Source organism: Triturus cristatus, chromosome 2_1, assembly GCF_964204655.1.
Source record: "Triturus cristatus chromosome 2_1, aTriCri1.1, whole genome shotgun sequence".
Classification (NCBI taxonomy): Eukaryota; Metazoa; Chordata; class Amphibia; order Caudata; family Salamandridae; genus Triturus; species Triturus cristatus.
Window position 1 is genome coordinate 985,471,224 of NC_140581.1, and position 20,435 is coordinate 985,491,658.

At 42.4% G+C, this 20,435-nt stretch overlaps 1 protein-coding gene across 1 annotated transcript in view; it reads right to left on the minus strand.

The window, feature by feature from the left end:
* Window positions 1-20,435, minus strand: part of LOC146866168 (protein FAM47E-like) — a 194,884-nt gene that overhangs the window by 69,284 nt on the left and 105,165 nt on the right. The window lies entirely within an intron of this gene.

Consider the following 20,435-nt stretch of genomic DNA (forward strand, 5'->3'; position numbering starts at 1 on the left):
GTCATAAATTTGGCTCGTTTGTTGATAGTTCTCACCTTGAAAATGTTTGCAGATTTAAACTTGTCACAGATAAGTTTACATTCATTTTCAGGATGTTAAAGGGGACGCTCCAAAATTTGATAGGGTTTCAATTCTTGAAAAATTGCCCAAAACCTCATCAAACCAAAGATTTGACATAAGGAATGCCTTGATTTAAGAAGAACATCTTTTTATTTTAGAAGCTATGGTTGCTTCCATTGTTTTGTTCATACTAAAGGTTTGCGTTGTCAAAAATTGTAATAATGTATCATCACCCAAAGACACCCGACGGGCTTTGCTATTACCATCATTGGTATACCATAATGATATTTTATGAAGCTTGAAACTAAGCTTCTTGACATTTAGCTAGATCAGGAAGCCCCAAACCACAGTGGCACATTTAAGATTTAAAGATCACCCACGAAAATCAGAACTTTCTTCCATCCCTGAACAAAATTATAGTACAAACTTAACTCAAAGAGTTCTTAGGTAATGCAAAGGAATACAAGAAATGCACGCAATATCTTCGGCTACATATTTATCTTTTTAGCATTTACTTTGCTACATAATCCACACTGCCAAATTTAAAAGAGGCAACATTTCATACCTCTTTATTTTTGCTAGAACTTCCTTAAAACATACATTTGAGGCAGATCACAAAGCATTTTAAAATCTAAGACAGTGAACTTTTTGTTTGACTTCTTAAAGCTTCATCTCTCTGTACAATATCTAAAACAGGTGCTCAAACTCAGATTTTTTTTTTAACACTAATCCAGTTTGCTTTAAAATATGATCCAAAGACACCGAACAATCTGATAATCACAAAACAATATCACCAGAATAAAATAAATCTCAGGCTCTTTTCCGAACAAAAGACTCCAATAAGATGTGTATCTAACTGTGAAGCAACACAAGAAGTTTAATCACAAGGTCAAACAAAATAGGGGAAAAGGGCAACCTTTTCATCCCCCCTAGAGAAAGAATTGATATTGGAAGCTAAACCATTGGTCTTGACTGATGTCTTTGCACTTGAATACTTTATTTAATCAAAGTTTGTATAGTCAAATGTGCCCCCCCCGCCCACCCCTCAATCAAGATACCAGCTGCAAAGAGAACATATTTTTAAACATTTAAATTAATTATATTAATCAGATAATTTGTTTGAATGACCATGTCTGTCCTTAACTAGGGTGTATAGGGAAAGGTGAATCAATTTAGTTAAGATAGATGGTGCATAGTCCATAACTACAAGTAACAACTGCAATGTTTAAGTTTAAGTCAGAAATTAGTCAGTAATCTTTTAGGAAGCTTGAAATCTCCATCTGGCTTGTAGATCTATGTAATGTGAGGCAATCCCATGGAGGTAGGTTTCAGACCAATATGAAGTTTTTCAGAATAAACCTGAACTAGCAGTGGAGACAATGATTTTGAAAATCTATCATAAAATTGTATTGCTAAATCATCTAACCCAGAACTTCCCTTTATTAAGAATGTTAAGAGTTTGAAAAAAGTCTTCTAATGAGATATATGCTCCCATTCTCTTAAAGTTCTTAAAAAGAGGCAGTCAGTAAACACTTATACACTTCTGAAAGAGTTACAGATACTGGAAATGTATCCTTCCTCTTGAATGACTTCCCTTTACTACAAATTTGTCATGAAGATACATAAACTTTGGGAGAATATATCTCTTTGGAACAAGAATTATAAAACTTCCTGGATTTCACAGCATGTGAATGGGTCTTCTATCTGCCACAAAGAAATAGTCCATGTGCCAATACGAAAAAGAGAACCTGGTGGACTGGAACATCCTGTAACTCACTGAGCATTACTTGGGTAAGGTGCATACTAGGTAACATTCAATCCTGTGAGATTCACAGGAATAATCTGTGGAACCCAAACCCTCTTTCATCATGAATAAACACACTCAAGAACTATAGGAAACATGGAATATATTTTTAAGATTTATACAAATTAAAATACAATCTTAGTGCACCCAATATAAATAGTAGTCATTATAAAGAGAAAACAAGGTAGTGACAATGAAATTTGACAGTATCTTGAAGTTTCTCTACATCGGTTACCTCAAAAACTCCCTTTTCCCTACCTTCGACTAACTATTGACCTTGGCACCAAGTCAAGTCAAGTAACTTTTATTTGCATAATTAATTAAAACTATTACAAAATTCGCATGGCAATTACAATTACAATGAATAAAACTTTTATCATTTTAAAAGAGTTAATACTGGGACTAAATACTCTTTACTTTCAGAAGATGTACTTATACTGTCCAGAGGTTAAGAAAGGAGTTTTATTGCTTCTTCAAGGAATTTGACTCCACGACAAGCTAAAATTATGGAGGAGCCACTGAGCCAACATGTGACTGCCTGTCTGCAAGATCGAATGTTTAGCACGTTTAAAATAGGTTTCAATAAAAGTCGTCTCTGGTTCATCAGGGCCGGGCATATACAGAAAAGATGAACCAAGGTTTCTGTATGGTACCCGCAAAGGCGGCATTGTTTCGTCTGATGCGGCGGTTTCCAAGATGGTAATAGATCTTTTGAGACATGTATCCCCATCCGATAAGCTGTAAATACATTTTTAAGGTGTGCATTAAAGTGGGATGCTAGGTAGGGCAATGGTTTTGAAGGTGTAAAAGAGTTCATGATGGTCCAACCATGCCGACGTTTTACCAATGTCTCTTTATCCTCCGCAAACGATTTCCTTTTTGCCGCCGCATTGGCTAGTTTACTTAACATTGCCTTATCAGACCCTGATTTCCATACTGATTCCAACTCCAGCATTTCCACACATTGTTTCAGATATTGGCCCCAAATATTCGGCTTTTCAGATTCCCCACGTTGTTTTATTTCCTCCCAGCTTAGCCAATCCAGTGTTTCTGAGTGAGCAGATCGAAGTTTATGGCAAAGTTTCACAAAACTGCTCATACTCTGATATTTCTGGTTTTGCAGACCAAATTCAAGCCTGACTTGTGCGGTTGATGCAGATTTTGGCAGATTAAAGACCGCTTTATAAATTTTGATCTGTAAGGTGTTTAAAAGTTCAGCCTCCTTCCCACACCATGTTACCAAGCCGTAGGATAGGGTCGGCATTATCTGAGCTGCCATCACTTTTAATTGGTGGCTGTAGTTGGGACAGTCCATTTTACCTTTTATGGAGCGATGGGCAAAGATAAGGGATTGAGCCTTTGTTTTTAAAGCTGTTTTATGATCATTGTGAATACCTCCTTTTGGTATTATTAGGCCCAAATATTTGTAGTTCTCTTGTTCTTTTACTGTTATCCCTTGTGCCGTCCATTTGTGTTTTAATTTCTTCGGATCAACCAACCGGACCACTTTTGTTTTTTCTTTGTTTAATTCCAAACTTTCCTTTTCCAAGTATGATGTTAGTTTGTTGATGGCTCTTTGTAAACCGATTGGGGTTTTACTCAACAACACTATGTCATCCGCATATTATAAGTAGTAGATTGGGTTGTTAACCAAGTGGGGGGGGGTGACTATCTGCTGAATCAATCGCCATAGTGAGGTCAGCAAGAAAGAGATTGAAGAGAGTGGGGGCTAAAACACAGCCTTGTTTTAGACCTTCATGCGTTGGAATATTCCCTGTTGTACTACCTCCATTTCCCAGTTTCACCTTTGTCCAAGTGTTTTGGTATAAGGCTCGGATGGCTATTAAAAGCTGTTGTGGCAGCCCCCAACTCTCCAACTTACTCCATAAGCGCTCTCTATTTACTCGGTCAAAGGCAGACTTGAGATCAATAAAACAAGCGTACAGTCGAGTACCTTTTACTACGGCTTGATCTATTAGAATTGACAAACAGGTTAAGTTGGTTATTGTTCCCATTCCTTGCCTAAATCCAGTTTGGAATTTTGGCATGATCTTTTTTTCTAAGATCCAAGTTTGTAGTTCTGCTAAGATGCAAGAGGCATATAGTTTAGCCTCTACATCTATTAGGGATATCAGTCTATAGTTCGAGGGGTTTTGATGGTCGCCGCTCTTAAAGATGGGATGGATGATACTCCCTTTCCAGGAGGCGGGTAACTCTGCATGTTTATATATTTGGTTAAACAATGGTGTTAGAGTCTCCGACCACAGGTCCGGGTCGTGCTTAAAAATTGCATTTGGCAGCCCGTTGGGTCCTGCTGCCCCCTCTGTCTTTAGTCTTGAGATTATCATCCTTAGTTCGTTTTTGCTGGTTAAATCATCTGATTTTGTTAACCCATTCTCCATGTATTCCTGCTTGAATTCCCTTTTTTTGTTTTTATTATCTCCTTTTAATTTCTCTACCCCAGAGCTATTGTTGTGACCCGCCTCCGTTTTGCTATATAGAGTTTGCACGTGTCTGATCCAGATGTCTGCTCCAACCCCAGCTTCCTGCTGGAGTTTTGACCCTTGATTAAGATCGTTTATGATGCCCCAAAAATCCCGGTTGTTCGGATTTTTTCCCGAAATTAGCAGCTTATGCCAGATGGATTCTTTATATGAATACTTTGCAGCACTCAGTGCCTTCCTGTATGTACTCCTTACTTTCCTCAATTTAGATGTATTTATCGTTAGTCCTGATTTTTTTTGATGTGCCAGGGCCCGGACCTCTATAGCCACTTTTCTTTTTTTTGTTCTGAGATCCATATTAAACCACGGCTCCTTATAGTTGTAATCATTTCTGTGGTTCCCTGAACTTGCTGGGAACTTATGTTGCAGAGCCTGAATCATTTGTTCCCAGTTCGATACTCTATCCTCCTCCTTTTGGGAGCCACTGTCAGCCATCTGTGCTTTAACTGAGGCCATGATTTTGCCCAGACCCTCCCCACGCCATTTTAGTTTATTCAAGTTAAACTTTGCTGCGTGTTGTAATAAAGAGGTCATTGTTGGGGCCATACTTGGTGCAGAATTCAAACTTATGATTTGGGGGAGATGGTCACTTTCCGCTCGGTGTTCTATACCAAACGCTTTAATACTAGGAATTAACTCGTCACTTGTTATGGTGTAATCAATTATTGATTGAGCCCTGCCACATAAATATGTGGCGGCAGCTGGCGTGTCCTCCTTAAAATTCCCGTTTAGAATTGACAAACCGTGGTCTTTAAGGCTTGATGCTAACTGTTTTCCTCCACTGTTTACTTTTATCTTCACCCTCGCCTTGTTTTGGTCAATAAGGACGGTGTTGAAGTTAAGCCTGGGCGAAGCACTACGCTACGCCCGCGTAGTTTGCGAAGTTCGCGCTACTTCGCACTAAGCGAACTGCGCGTAGCACAGTGCGAACACGCGTAGCGTAGTGTTGCGTAGTGCTGCGGTCATTTTTTGCTTGCTCGCGGTCCTCAACGTCAAGTTGGCGACCGCGAGCAAGCAAAATGACATCCCGGCGAGACTTTTTCCTTGTTCGCGATCAGCAACATCAAGTTGGCGATCGAGAGCATGGAAAATAAACCTCCCGGCGAGATTCCCAACGCGAGGAGGTCAGTTTTCTCATTGCGAGGGGTCGCGTATGCTCGCGACCGCTCGCGATGAGAAACTACCAGTTCGCGTTGAGAAAGCTGCAGCTCGAGTAAAAATCTACTCGAGCAGCAGAAAACTACAGCTCGCACTGTGCAAGATGCCATTTTCAATGATTGCACAGTGCTGGTTGCTTGTCCGCACTGTGCAATCATTGAAAACAACATCTTGCACAGTGCGAACATGTTACTACGCAGTTCGCGAAGTGCTACGCGTAGCTCGCGTAGTGCGAACTTCACTTTGCGTAGCTTCGCGAAGTGCTACTTCGCGAACTACGACCACCCTTAGTTGAAGTCACCGAAGATGACCAATGGATATTGTAAGTGAGTCTTTTGCAGGAACTTGATAAGTGATAACAAAGTCACATGTTTTTCTTTTTGTGAATGTCTATCGGGGTGGATGTAGACATTAAGAATTATCAATTTCCAAGGTTCCATTCCCGGTGACTGCTTTCCCGTAATTCTGATCACTTGGACCCACTTCAGCCCCACGTCTATCTCCTCAGATGCCCAGTTGAACTTAAGGGTTATATATGTCGAGAGACCGCCACGAGGGTGGCCATACGTGGAGACTCTTTCTGCGTATATTTGAAATTCTTGGAAGCCTGGTATTGGTGTTGATGCTAGTTTCCAGGACTCCTGAATCAAAATTATGTCCTGACGTTGAAAAAAGGCTTGGGTTTCATGGTCATATGCCATTTCTCGAAAGCCATGGACATTCCATGAACAGATTAAGACTATGGGCTCCTTTATTGTTTTCTGGCGGGGCAACGAAAGCCATGAAGTCTCCATAGAATTCGAAACTGGGTTAGGTAGCTTTATTACTCAAGACAGCAAGAATCCAGGACCAATCCAATCTGTCTTTGTGACGGCGATCATTTGCTTGTGCCTGATGGGCTGCACTAGATGACTCTGGGGTAAAGGCCCTTGCGCCTCGTAGACAAGTGGACATTTGGCCTTTGCTCTCTTGCCCCTTTGCTTGAACCCTTATGCTAGATTGTAATGGGTATGGGTATCTCGGGCGCTTGTGGCGCATTAATGAAATTCCCCATGTTTCAAACTGAGGTCTTGCAAGATATATCCTGTCTGCCAGGTCCTTTGAGGCCCAGGTTGTAACTGTTTCTTCTGTGTCCATTTTGTTTGCGTTTTGCTGGAATTCCACAGAATAGAGATCCTGGGAGGTAATACCTTTTAGATCCGATACTTCTTTAAACAAAGTTAACAGGTTACCTCGGTTCAGGATATCCTGGAAGCCCCTTGTCGAGTAATCAGGAATAAATGTTAATTTTTGCTCATATAAATCTGAGTAATTCCTTCCCTCCTTGAATTTTATGTCTTTTTTGCCAGGGATAAGGTTGCAACCTTGTGCTGACGGACTTGATCAGTTGTTGTTCTTGCTCGTTCTGTTCAGATATTAATGCTTGATTCTGTGTGAGGGCTGTGTTTTTTGTCTTCGGTCGGGGCGTATTTTGTTCTCTTTGTGAAAAAGAGCATTTACGTTCTTTTTCCAGGATAGTAATCCGCAGGGGGGTCAGCACTGCGTTGTTTGTGGCTGTTACTGCGGCGCCACGTTGATTGTGTATATCCCTTTCAGGAATTGTAAATAATTGTTGCTCATTAGAGTTTTCTATTACTGGATTTGGAACCTCTTGATGGATGTTTTTTGTAGCCAAACTGTTTGTTGCCGGGGTTTGTATCATACTATGTTCCTCGTAAACTCTATGTTCGCCCCCTTGAGATTGTTTTGCATCATTACGTCCCCTCACTTGTGCTAAGGAATGATGGTTTGTTCTTGTGATCTCTCTGCATTCATCACCCATGGGCAGGTGTAGGCTTTGGTCGGCTCCTGATCTAGGGCGTTCTCCCCTGCGTATGAGTACTGGGTTTAGTTTGTCAGTTGGGTCTGCTAAAAGACCCTCACCACCTGTTGACCCGTTCATAAGGCTGAAGTTATTTCCTGGGTGGAGTTTAATTTTAAATATAGGGAAGATGTTCTCAGGAGCCCCATTAAGTTGTTTCTTATTCTTAAGCCTTGTCTTTCTCGCCCTTTTCCTTTCTCTCTTTGTTAATTTTTTCTTGGAGTTAGCTTGGATGATAGAATGAGGATCTTCATTGGCCGAAACAATTTCACCTAGGCAACTTTCCTTTACTGATTGGTCTGGATCCGTTGTTTGTTTATTTTTTGAGGCCTTACTCTTGAGTAATTGTGGTTTTTCTGGGGAAGTGGTTAATTCTTGCACCTGTCTGTTAGCACATGAAAGTTTAACCTCCCCTAGGATGTCCATCAGGATGGCCGGTAGGCTTGTTAGTTTTTCTATTATGCTTCCACAACCACAGTTTTGTATTTGATCACTCCTTCCTGTGGTCAGATCTGGTATCCCCTGAGTTGTAAGGAGTGCGGAAAGGGAGTCCAATTTTGCGTTTATACCTGAAATGTGCCCCGCCATTAATGTAATAAGGTCGATCTGGACTTCCATCTTGTCGGATTGGTAATTCAGCACCCTTATTGCTTGCTCTAGGGTGCTTAACAAGGATTGGGTCCATGATGATGAGGGCTCATGTTTTTCTATATTACTCAGGTCCTTTAGTTCTAAATCCGACATATTCCCTGATGAAATTGTAATTGGCAATGGAAGACTCGGGAGTTGCTGAATGACCTGCGTTGTTATGCGATCATTTGTGCCTGTTTTTTGTTGGTCTCTACTTGGGTCGAGGCCTCGAGGGGTTGAAGCCAGCATGCCTGGGCTCAAGTGCTGATCGCCGAGGTCGGATTTTACTCGTGAAGCTCTCTCTTGAGTGTCGATGTATTTTGTAATTCTCTCGGAGAGTTCCTCAAATCGAGAAGCATTTGATAAGAAAAGGGGGTTTAACCATGAGTCCGCTTCTGGCCCTAAAAGGATGGATTGATTTTTGTGGCCGGAGTTTCCCTCGTGGACCCCCATATTTCCTTTAATGTGGTCACCAACGTTAACATTGTCTTCGAGTGTCACGGCTATAACCTCACTTTTTCTTTGTGTCGGCCTTGAGGCCTTTGCGAGGCACTTATCCGCCGTGACCCTTACAGCACTGCTTTCATTAATTTCTTTTGTGGTAGCTGAGGTATTGTGCGGTGGTCAACCCATGTTTGCTTTGAAGGGAGCGCATAAGAATGGTTGGGGACTCTGGTTTGATGTTTGGCAGGTTTGATGGCTCAAGAGGGCTTGGAAGCTTAGAAGCCTCCACTGTTGGAGCATAGATCGGTGCCAATGGGTCTTTTAGATAAAAGAATTTTAAGAGGCCGGGCTTCCGTTTGGGGTCAGGTCTTGGCTCGGGGGTTGGTACCGATACCAACTTTTCTCTTGTTTTTGGTTCATGCCCCAGTTCCGATGATGTTTTTACTTCCATAGTTAACTTTCTGGATTTTTTGTTTTTCTTTTTACTTTCCGCAAGTTGGCGTGTTTTACCCGATCTCATTTCCCCTTTCTGGGACCCACACTCCTTTGGGCCCTGGCAAGGATCAGGTCGTGGTGTTTAATGGCCAAGCTTGGCGAACCTTGGCGGAGTCGGACGTGTTTTGGTCCGCCACTCTACAGACCACAGACCGTGCTCTCTCCGGTGCTCTCTGGTACTTTCGCAGCGTCGAGCTCCCTCAGTCCCGTACAAGTGCAACAGAGGGCGCTATTGTCTGCCTTACTTTACAATTTCCTTACTCCTTACTCCTTACTCCTTACTCCCACGCTACCTTGTCCAGCTGCCTAGCCAGGCATGGCTCGTGTTTATTTATTTATCAATGTGCTGGCTCGAGCCCAAGTGCAGGTATGGATGCGAGTATCAAATACAGGGAGCGGTGGACTATGCGGTGGACTATGCGCAGGGAGCGTACGGGGAGCGGGAGGACAGGAATTAGACAACTGCCCCTCCACTCTACCCAGCTCTACCCGACTCAGCTTGTTGATATTTTTTCTCCCTTCCAGCTTCTTTCCACTCACCGCTAACAGCTTGCACCTCTCGCCTCGCCCCTCTCGTCTCCCCTGATCACTTGCTGGTGTTTCAGCTGATTCTGCTGTCCTGTCCTGCGGGGACTCTGCGCCGCTCCTCTCCGATCGCGGCAGCGTTGGGAACGGTAAAACAGGGTAACACCTTCTGTACCTCCGACCTCCGTCCTCCGTCCTACGTCAATCACTGCAAATGCAAATGCAGGCGGAGACGTTGCAGCTGTATCGCCAGCTCTGCGTGCACAAATTTGATCACCAGCTCTACTTAACTACTTAACTTCGGTGCCGAAGTGAGGCAGTGAACAAACGAGCCGGAGCTACAGGGGCCGCGGGGAACGGGGGGGGGGCAGGAGATAGAACGGCCGCTCCAGCCCGCTCAACATCGACTTGTCTCTCTCTCTCTCCCGACCACCGGATCGTCACGGCTCTGCGGCTCCACGGCTCCGCTCCGCTCAAACTACTGCACTGGCAACCCGCGGGGAAGCTCCTCCTCCTCCTCCACAGCAAATCCACGGCAAATCACAGACAGCAATGGGTTTAATCCATCATCATTCTTTAGCTCACTCCGCCACCACAGTTCAGACAAAATGGGGCCTACTCAAGTTTCATGGATGGTCTACACATGCGTACCCTTTCTGAATCTTAGAAGCAGTGTTCAATCAAGAGACACCTGACATTCTCGTCTCTGCGCACGCAGGCAGATAAGCCCGAGGACTGCATGTGCCGTTCCTGTTACCTTCAATAGGGAAAGGTGTTTACAGCTACTGAAAGATTCATAGTCTGAAGTCTTGGGATCAAAGTTCCTCTCTATCTAAGAATGCTTCATTCTAGTTTATATACTGAATCTGAACATTGTTAGACATTGTCAAGATAATGAAGCCCTTCACCTACTTATATTCTGTAAACATTGCTTACTGTTTAAAACCAAACACTGAGAAATCAAGATATTCATTTCTATGAAGCATTGTTCCCTATTTAAACACAATAATTTGAAACGCCATTCAAACCATTCGAAAATACAAATGAAAATATTCAAGTAAGTTGAATTACCACGTTGCAATGGAACACATTTTTTATATTTGAAGCATACACCTGAATATATGAACATGTATAAACCAAAAGGGGATACCTAAAATAGAAAAAATATGAAGGTCATCCCAGTATCTTCACAAGAAATCTGTAGTAAAAGAAATTAATTCAAGGAGGAAGATATATTAGCAGTGGCTCTTTGCTAGTCACTAGGATCAGAGATGATTTTAGTGACCACTGTGATTTCTGTATCCTAAAATCTATTACCCCTTAAGTTGTAAGTGCTTAAAAATATAAGATTTATTTGCCTTAGTGAACTTCAAGGGTGAACAGAACTTACGTCGAATTAATAAGTACTGGTGTTGTGAGGAGATAGCAAGTAAAATAAGCACATTTGTAACTTCTGTAAAAAACTATTTTTAAGACGTCTTAGGGAGGATTATGCAAAGTACTAATGGGAGAGTATGGCTTGCTTGGCAGACAACATTATTGTACTATTTCATTACTGTCCCTCGTACACTCTATATTTAGGCTTTCCTGTTTTCAGTTTCTATTTTTGGTAAATTCTGGTGGGGTTTTTTCAGTGTTTTCCAGTGATTTCAATACCTTAAAAAAACAGTGGTTATCAGTGGTTACACATTTTTGCGGCATTAAAAACATCAGAAACAGTGTTTTTCCGGTGCTTAAGGAACGTTTTGCTTTTATTATTGCTTGCTTTCTGCACTGATAGTGCATGGTATAATGACAGTGTACATACCGTGTATATGTGGTCCAAATACATTTTTACAAATAAAAGCTTATTGTAGCACACCATACTATACGTCTTTAGAGAGTGTTTTGTCATGAGTGTTTGCTCTTTCCGCCCATGTAAACTTTTATATGTGAAAGGGCCCTCTCAACATTGCCACTTGAGTTGGGCAACGCCAAAACATCCAGAACACAAATTAAAGTAATAATCAGCTCTTGTTTTTATTTGTTGCCCTTCTCCTATCATAAAGGTCAGATCTTGAACCCTTTTATCTCTTTGTGGCTTGGCCCCTGCAGTGCTCAGTAACTCAGTCTTACAGATTGTTCCCTTCATTCTCTTTAGCTGGTCAGAAACTCTGGGCCGAGAATGGTGTTGGGTCCGGCCAGTAAAGACCAGGCAACTCCTGCCTTAACTTCACTACACTGGCTCACTGTTAAACAACTAGTATTTTTCAAACCCTCATGCTTGCTACATGAAACCTTAAATGTTATGTTGCACGCTCCCCTCAGATTGTGTGTAACCATGTACTACCACCCTCGGTCTCTCAAGTCATAAATGTAATGTATCCTTCAAATCTTAAAGGTGAGGATAGAATTGCTAGGTGGCTGGGCCTTCTTAGTGATGGCAACTTCCCACTAGTGTAAGACCAAGTTTCTGAACTTTTCTAAAGCACAAAAGACCTTGTTTTATCTTGTTATAGGAGTCTTATAAAACAGTAAATTGAATTAATTCAAAACTAATTTGCATTAATACATGTGATGGCAATAGTATTATGAAAGCAAAGTTAAATCTCAGGGCCTCTGTGAAGTAGAGGCTGAAAATTAGCTCCCAAGGTGGCACTAGGTGCCTTTTATCTACTACCACATTTCAAGTTTCTAGGAGAAATACATCTTCATAGAGGGCTGGGCTGGCAGGGATTGATGCGTAACTTATTCTAGAAAGATTTATGCTTCATGTTCTTTTATTATTTAATGGCTGATGGGGAAAAACATTTGAAGTGAAAGGAATGGTTTGGAAGCAAGACTGATGCATTCCTTGGTCTCTCCACAGAGAAATCACTTCCACTGCATTATATAATAATTAATTTTTCTTGCACATCGAACCTTTGCGCTCTCTTTTCAATGATCAACCCCATGTAACAATAAAAAAGCACCCTGCATGCCCATCCCAGTATTAGCCTCTTTCATAGCGTGTATTCTGAATACCCATGCCATCTTTTACCTATTTGCTGTAATAATAGACATGTAGCACTACCATTCAGATCCTGCATCACTCTGGTACGAACATATTTCACATTGAAAGTATTCACGTAGTTACTCATTCACTAAACATGTATCCATTCCTGGGATTTCCTTTTTTGTAAACAACGTTTATCAAGTGTATTATTCAGACATGTCAACCCTCCCGATTCAGGCGGGAGACTACCGATGTCAAGGCTAGTCTCACCCCCCCCCCCCCCTCCCCATTCCTGCAAACAAAAACCCGATTCCTCAGGGGTTTCAGGACTTGGTATTGTGTGACGTGCTAATTCTTCCAGGAATAGTCTGAGTGGCGATGCAGGGGCTCTAGAAGGGGTGAAGAAACAACAAAGCCCCATTAACAAGCGAATGGTCTTTAAAAGACCTGTGAAGTACTGGGGGCAGCTGTGTGTGTGGGTCCGGGAAGCTTTTTCAGCCAGGGCTGCCACACACAGGGGGGGGGGGGTGTATGCACTGTCAGCAACCTGCCAGGTCAGTGCACAACACTTGCATCACCCTCTCTCTTCCTGCCATTGTGCTCCATGCTTCTGAAATGTAAGAAAAAAAAGTGCATTTGCGCTTCAAATGTCCGATCCTGCAGCAGCACACTTCCAAAGCCCATACATGACAGTAACCCATTCTCCCGATTTTTTTTTTTCCAATCTCCCACTTTGCTCTTCCGAAATGTTGGCATGTATGATTATTCTGCTGCAGTCACATAAAGTTAACCGACTCTGCAGCTTTGATCCGGTTTGGCACTATTAATGGTTGTAAGACCGTTTGCGCAAGAGAGCAGATTGGTTTTGGCACCCCAGTGGTTCTTCAGTGACAAAGGTGAATAATGTATGAAAACAGTCTTTTCGCCTTTCCCAGAGTATTGTTCTGTTGTCACAATTTACACCAATCAGTGAAAGCTATTTCCATTCATCGTGTAATGCGCACAAAGTGAAAAGATAGGTGCTGAAATCATGTCTGAACAATATTTCACTCTTGGACCCAGGACTGCCTTTTGGCATGGCATGGGTGAGCTGTGCCGAAGCGCCAATCTTCAGAGGGGTGAAAATAACTATTTGCATAAATGTTCTACACCCAGCAACGCCCCCTACCTTGGCTGGAGTGATTCAGTTTAAAGTACTGTCTCTCAACCGTTCTTAACGTGCTGCAATGTCTTTTAGCTCCCACTCACCCCCTACCTTGCCCTCCCATCTACCCCTGGCCCTCTGCCGCCACTGATCTGTGAAAAAGGCATACCAGCAAGGGCAGCATATTTCCTTCTGTCCAAGGGACCGATTGGGCCGCCTTCGTGTGCACCTCTCAAATGTGGCCCTGTGCGTTTTTGATGTTTTAAACAAAAGCTCCGTATTGTAAACATAATGACATAATTTAGCATCTGCTGCATTACAATTTGTAGTTTTCAACACATTGTCATTCTTTCCAATTTCATCAGATCAAAAACAAAGAGTCAACAGTGCCGCGTTCTTTGCATAAGTCACATGGTTGTGCACTTTTCAGTATTTGCTTGCTGCTTTACGCAGTTAAGCAAGTACTAAAACGGCAAAATATTTTTACATCATATAAATGCGTGTTTAAGAAAAAAATTATTGCTACAGAAAGCGCCTCTATCAGCCACATTCTTTGAGCATTTGGGGACAATTGCCAAGTTAAAAATTCTGTTTGTTCGCTGCAGTGTTAGCCTTAATGACAACAGTGACCTCCGGCCAAAACTTCTACTAAAGATTTACTAATCTGATTTAAATGTGTTATTAGATGAAAACAGCTGCTCAAATACGGCGATGGGGAAGGAACATGTAGGGGAATCTGCCAGCATTGATGAAACATTAGTGAACTCGTCAAAACGACAAAGTAGGAGAGTGTGTTAACTCCCGATTTGAGATGCCTGCTTGAGGTTCTTGGGGGAGGGAGGGTTCTGAGGACTCAGCCCCCCACAATCCTACCTACTGGGAGGTGTGCCACTGCTACAGCGCTGACTGGGCACCATTAAACGCATCGCATCAGCCCGTCTCAATATGTTTTGTACTGCTTTGGCGCCCTCAAGTGGCCAAGCAGTGCAACAAATGCGTAAAATCTGTGAAACTCGGTTTAAACCGAGTCAGATGATTTTCACCCGGTAGGGTAGTGTCGGGGAGAGTCGGTTTTAACCGAATTCCGGACAGCCTATCTATATTCTTAGTTAATTTGTGTGATAATTCTCCTGTAAAATTTACCAGTTTGCCCTATTTTAATTTTGTTGTGGGTGGAGCCATCTTATAACCTTTAAATAAAGTCAGACTCACTTGCAGAGTCAAATTCAAGAAAGGTGTTTATGCACCGCTACTTCAAATGTTCATCTGCTTCCTAAAGACATGGGCTCCTGCCCTCTAGGAAAACTTCTTGCACACAGAGTTTGTAAAAATGTTGATAAGAGTACATCCCATGCTTCACAGACTGAATCAGGGACTTCTCAATGGATATCCCACTCATACGAGGAGTGGACAAACTTGCTCAGGCTGTTGATGCCTGCCAAGTGGCATACCAGTAAAAACATGCTCCTACTGGCCAATTTTTACCGCCAGCCTTTAGGGTTGCTGAAAACAAGGTTGCCCTGCTTTTGAATATGCAGTGATGTGCAAAAATAAAGATTCAATGGTTTTACATATTAAGACATGTGGCATTGTTCCAACCTCAACAAGTCCTAAGCATAATTTTAACCAATGTGACAGCAATCACACATTTTACTTTGTAATTATTACTAAACAAAAAACAGCCAGTATTCTGTAACTTAGTGTGAAAAAGTAGGTGCATTCTCCGATTCTGTAATATGAGAAAACTTGCTTTGTAACTTGAAGCAAATATTTCCTTATCATTCTCTTACATCACATGGGAAAAGTCTTGCCCACTCCTTCCACAAACTGATTAAGGTGAGATATTTGAAGGTATTCATTATTCAAACCTCTCTTTAGATCCCACCCCAGAAATTTCAATGGGTTTGAGGTTTGGACTTTCCGAAAATGATCATTCTTTTCATTTCTAGCATTCCGTTGTAGATTTACTGGTGTGTTTTGGACCACTATCCTGGTATATGGTTCGCTTTGACCTAAGCTTTAACTGCTTTAAGGGCTTACATTTTGTCCTAGAATGCACATGTTTATAGTAGAATTAATGATGGACTCAATGTCCTTGAGGCGTCCAGTTCCTCAGACTGCAACGTAGACCCATATCATCACCCATCCACTTTTATGCTTGATGGGTGATCTGAGGTTTTTGTAGTGAAACACAATGTTTGATTTGTAACAATCTTTCTTAATGAGAAATTAAATCAAATAAAATCTAAATGTATTTGTAGAGCACGACTTGTCACCCCAGGGGGTCCCAAGGCGCTATGCTGCGGGTTTCAGTAGGTCTTGAGTTCCTTCCTGAAGTGGTTCAGAGAGCTAGAGGTGCAGAGGTGGAGAGGAAGGCTTTGGCAGCGAGGTAAGAGGAGGAGAAATGATGGAGTTCAAGGTATTTGGAAATCATTTAATAATCATTTCAAGACTAATGAGCAGGAACAACTCTTCCTCTCAGTCATCTTTTGACCCTACGCATAAAGTATTACCACAAACTTGAAAACTCCAGACCAAAAATACAATGTTTTTTATTTTGTGCAATGGTGGTAGCCCTGGTTGATGCTCACGGAGTGTTGCACACTTGTTTGGCGGCACGTGATTCTAATTACCTTCTTAACTAACATGAAACAGTATGGCTACACTTATTTTGTCATGCAACACCTTCTGAATGTTAGATTTGCTTTTTGTTCAATAAATTACGTCAAAGTAAAATTTGTCTGTGGTGTTTATGAACTGAGATTAGACTTCTCTACTGTTAGAAATTAGTAAAGACTAAATGGATGTAAAATATTTATAAATATATAAAACTAAAGAATTGTAATAGGGTGTACTTTCCTTTTTTTCATCATTGTGGGCTATGGTGTTGCCCGTGTGGACCATCTCCACTCTAGATAGGACCAGTGGAAATAAGGCATCAACAGAAAAGCTGTTTTATTCCAAGTGCAATTATGTGGATGGTTTGAAGCTGACCTGTTCACAAGCCGTTTGATTGAGAGATGCCCAAAGTAAGCCAGAAGTCCAAAGACTAGAACTCTCATGAATCAATACTGACCATGAGTATTGAGAACAATTGTTGGCTACACTAACTAAAGGGCCACATACTCGCAAAATAAGGAATCTCAATTTTGCGATTACTTATTTTGCGCAAGCATTTAGAGAATCGCAATTTGCGATTCCCTAAATGCTATGCTGGTAGGCATCGCAAATTGCGATTTTGCCTTAAGGAATCGCAAAATACCACCAACTTCAAGTTGGTGGTATTTTGCGACTTCGTTTCAAAAAGCACTTTTTGGCTTTTTACAAAGTGCCATGTGGCACACATACATGCCCTTAGGGCATGTAAATTAACCCTGGGCGTAACACTACGCTTCGCCCACGTAGTGTACGTAGCGCTGCCTGCTTCGCAGTTTTTGAAGTAGGCGAAGCAGGCAGCGCTACGCACACGCCAGGGCGAAACGTAGCTGCCTGCCGCCCGCACAAATGCGCGGACGCCCGCACATGCGCATTTCTCGCAAGAAATGTGCATGCGCGGGCGTCCGCGCATGCGCATTTGTCAAGAAGTTGAAAAGGAGGAAGAGGGAGCCCCGGAGACGCTGCGCTTCAGGTAAGTCTCTTTACTTTTATTTATTTAACATGCAGGGTATTAATTTAAAAGGAGGGTGGGCGGGAGGCGGGCGGCGCATAGTGGGGCTACGCGGAGCGCGCGAGTGTGCGTAGATTTGGGCACATTACGCGCTGCTTCACGTAGCCCCACTACGCCCACTACGCCCACCCCTGATGTATATGCGCCACATGTGCACACATGCACATTTCAGGGGTGCAACAGGGTGTCCTATTGGAACCCTTGCACCCTTGAAATTGTGCCTGCTATTTGCGAGTGCCTCTTGGTGACTCGCAAATTGCGGGCACAAATACTATTCATTCCTATGGGCCTCCTAGTCCATAGGAATGAATGGGATGGTATTCCTTAATTGCGAATCTCATAATGCGATTCACAATTAAGGAATAATAAGGAATCGCAAATATTTTTGCGATTCCTACCTACATTCAATTTTGCGAGTCCTTAATAGCGATTCGGAAAAAATCGGTATTAAGGACTCGCAAAATTGAATTTACCTACATCTGGCCCTAAGTATTTTTGACTTGACTTACTTTTGTCGTGAATAGCACTCTTTCTTTATATTTATCTTTTGAACTTACTCATGTGAATTGTCCGCAGGATGCAAAATCCACAACCGAGCTTGGCAGATTTGTGCATTACAGCAAATAACGTGTTTTTCTTTCCTACTTCATATGCAAAATACCTTCCTTGGAAATAATCCCATTCCTCTACAGTCCCAATAAACGCTTCCTCACACCTTATTTTGGAGTACATTGAGAAATGTTTCCAGGATGGACATGGCCCTGCAAAACGTTTGTGCAAACTCACTGCATGAAGTTTGTGGGTGTTCCATGTTTACTGTATGGCTTCCCTAGTTTTTATTTTTGTATTTACATTTTTTAGGAGTTTCATATAGCGCGAACTAGGCCCGAGAAATAGGATATCAGAGCGATATACATGAGCACCAATTACGTTACAGAAGGGCACATTCATTTTTGTTAGGCACGGGGAGATTAAGTGATTTGCCCAGAATCACAGGATGTTTTAGCGGCATTGCTGAGACTCGAACCCGGTTCCCCAGCTTCGAGGTCGATGCTCTAGCCGTAAGGCTAGTTAAAAACACTAGGGCCGATTCACAAAGGGACTCGTGGCAGGGGCCCCGCAATGAGTAACTGCAGTACGGAGGTCCCGCCACGAATGCGGGTGCAGAGACCCTTTCTGAATCAAGCCCACTATGTTTAAATGGAATAGAGCATAACTGGACTTGGCCAGATCATCACATTAGGCTAACTATTAATGTACAGATGAAATTTAAATGCAGGATTTGAATAACTATAATATGAACCTAACATGAATAGCCAGTGAAGGCATGTATAAGCTATGAAAAATGCACTTTAGAACATTCATAAATTTTACTTCAAGTACAAAGATCATGACAGTGGTAAACAGAAAGAAATTAGGGAGAGCCACTAGATTATAAAAATGCTGCAGCCATGTCTAAGGAGCTAAATCACCCCTCTATATACCTTGTAGGTGTTGGAATCCGGCAGAAGAGGGCCTTCCTTTCTCATTCACAATTCCTAAGAATGTCTCTAGGTTAGGCCTGGGCTAAAATTCCGTTCCGCTCGCGCAAATTGCGATAAATTGACATTTTCGCGTTCCACGGAGAGCGCGAAAATGTAAACATTTCCACAATCCGCATGTTACCGGAAATTTTTTGCTTGCTCGTGCTATAAAATAATACATTCTCGCGTGCGCGTGATCACCTTACCTGAATCCCCGTGTTCGCCGACAAGTTTTCCCGATCCGGTCGCGTTCTCCACGAGATTTTGGATTGTTGGTAGCCATTTGCGCTGTCTCGTGACAGTTCGCGCCCACAGTAACTTCATTAATCGCGCGATCATGTCTTTCTTCTCGCGATCATGCACCGCGAGACAAGTGATAACAAGATGGCCGCGCCCATGAGCAACCGCATGGGTAAGTTGGCGAGCCGCGACCATGCAGAAAATACCGCGAACGGGCAGGAAAAAAACTTCCGCATCTTCGCGATATTTCCGCGTGTTTGTGGAGATTTTTAACATTTTCGCGATAATTTGCGAAAGTGAATTTCGCAAATTCCGCCCACCCCTACTCTAGATGCAGCTTGTGCTGTACCGCATTCAGTCACTTAAAAGTTCCTCCTTTCCGAACAGTCTAAAAGGGCGGCAGAGTATTCTCTCATCATGCCACAATGCTGTGGCATTTGTTACCAAAGAGTTCATCTGTGGTTGTGTGGAAGGCCACCAATAGGAGCCTTAGATCACTTTAAACGAAGGGCCGGGATACTCATGCACGTGTATAGATGAGTAAAAAAAGGATTTGGATGTAATTATCTTCCATTTATTTCATGGGACTGTCTGATGAATTGCTGCTTCACTAGGTTACATTTTGTTGTTTTATGTTATAATGGTAAAACCTTGAGGATGGAAGAGTCAGCTTTGAAAAGGTGATGGCTGACTTAGGCATCTGACAATCCAGTTGTAAGGCGGGTTCGATGGGCATACCTGGTATCGGACAGCCATGAAATGCTTGGTCTTCAGGCCTTTGCAAAACTTTGCAAAATCACTTTAGGCTCTCAGATGTAGAGGGAGGGCACTGGACAGGAGGATGCCTTAGGTCTACTGGGATCTTATGCTGATTTTTTTGATCTGGCTGAGCAGATACGAAATATGTTATCAGTCACTCATCTTTGGCTACAAGGACATGACATGAAAGCCCATCTCCCTTTTCAGTTTTCAAAATCCCCAAAAACATGGCTGATCCACTACTAATGATTTACGGAACCGCTTCTCGTTCTTTTCCTTTGCTTATGCTGTTTCTCCTCATGTTAATCTCTCAAAATCCATAAAACTGATTGAAAACCAATATGGGTGATCCAGAGAAGATCAGAAATTGATTCCATGCTCCATAAAGCTGCTGACAATCTATAGAAAGGAACCATCTCTGTAGCATCAATGTGATATACAAAATACGAAACATAACAGAAGCTTTAATAACCTTTCGCTTCAAAGCAAGTGTGTTTCACTAGTCAAGGCACACCCTAAATCTTGGGGCATTGTGGAAATAACTCCAGGTATCCTTGATGGCACAGCCCATTACTTTGACCATGGCATCATCTGAACTACAAAATCAACTCACTGCAGGATTGGACATTTTCGTATACACCCCAACC